The following is a 1,701-nucleotide window of genomic DNA, read 5'->3' as shown; positions in this document are numbered from 1 at the left end:
ACCCGGCCGAAAGTATAACCCGGCCGGACCTGGCGACTCACTAATGACCCGCCCTGGCTGGACGACACACTAAGTGACCCGCCCGATCCTGGCGACTTATGGGTGACCTGGCAAGCGGATCAGAGGAGTGACAAGACCCAGGGGCCCAGGAGGCTCAAGGCCTATAAGGCCGGCTTACATTATGGTAGGCCGGCTTAAGAGGAAAGGCGTGAGGAATATCTTCCTTACAAGGAATCAAGACCCGGACTTGTATCCGGCTTGTAGTAGAAGATAGGCTAGTCCTAATTGGACTCCACATGTAACCCGCCCCTCTAACTTATATAAGGAGGGGCGGGGCACCCCAGAGAAGGGGCAAGAAACAATAGCTAAGGCTAGACATAACCGAGAGAGCCGGCTTACGGCGACTCCCTCATGATGATAATGAGACCTAGCCACAAACAGCATGTAGGGTTGTTACCGGATGATGTTTCCCGGGGCCCGAAGCTGTCTAAATCCTTGTCTTGCATGTTGCGTCTCTCGTCCCGATCAACCCCTCTCAAGCTACCACATAGATGTGTTCGCCTCGCGATTAAGTCCTGGCACTAAGGACATCTGCCGTGACAATTCCACGACAGGTTTCGTTGTTTCTTCCAAGGGTGTCCATGTTGATGAATCTAAAATTGAAGCAATTAAAACTTGGCCCCAACCCACCAATTTGCAACAAGTGTGTAGCTTTCTTGGCCTTGCGGGTTTCTATCATCGCTTTGTGAAAGACTTTAGCACCATCGCCGCACCTTTGCATGCTTTGAGTAAGAAAAATGCTCCTTTTGTTTGGGGACCCTTGCAATCTACCGCTTTTGATGAGCTCAAATCTTTGCTTACTCATGCTCCGATTCTTACTTTACCCAACTTTGACAAAACTTTTGAGGTTCATTGCAATGCAAGTGGTACCGGAATTGATGGAGTTTTGATGCAAGAAAAATGAGCCATTTCATATTTTAGTGAAAAACTCTCTGGCTCTCAACTTAACTATCCCATCTATGACAAAGAATTGTATGCTTTAGTGCATGTGCTATATGTTTGGGAACATTATCTTAGACCTCATGAGTTTGTCATACATACCGATCATGAAACGCTTAAGTATTTGAAAGGTCAAACTAAGTTGAACAAGTGTCATGCTAAATGGAGTGAATTTATTAAATCTTTCCCCTATGTGATCAAGTACATTATGTGTAAGGAAAATGTAGTTGTGGATGCCCTTTCCCGCATATGCACGCTTGTCACTAAACTTGAGTTGAATGTTATTGGCTTTGAGCACATAAAAGACTTGTATGTGAATGATCCTTCCTTTGCTACTCCTTATGCTAAGTGTTTGACGCATACATCTTGGGAACGATATTACCTCAAGGATGATTATCTTATGAGAGCTAACAAACTTTGCATTCCCGAGTCTTCTCTTTGTTTGCTCCTTTTGCAAGAGGCTCATGGAGGCGGACTCATGGGACACTTTAGACGTGACAAGACATTTGCCACGCTCTCTAAGAACTACTTTTGGCCCAAGATGTTCCACGACGTCTCAGGCTTCACCAACCGATGCTCTACATGTCGCAAAGCTAAGTCGAAAGCTCAATCCCATGGTCTTTACATGCCTCTTCCTATTCCATATCAACCTTGGGAAGATATTAGCATGGATTTTGTACCTGGGTTGCCTAGAACTCAAAA

This window comes from Triticum aestivum, chromosome 3B, assembly GCF_018294505.1.
Source record: "Triticum aestivum cultivar Chinese Spring chromosome 3B, IWGSC CS RefSeq v2.1, whole genome shotgun sequence".
NCBI lineage: Eukaryota > Viridiplantae > Streptophyta > Magnoliopsida > Poales > Poaceae > Triticum > Triticum aestivum.
Note: the sequence above shows the minus strand (reverse complement) of the source record.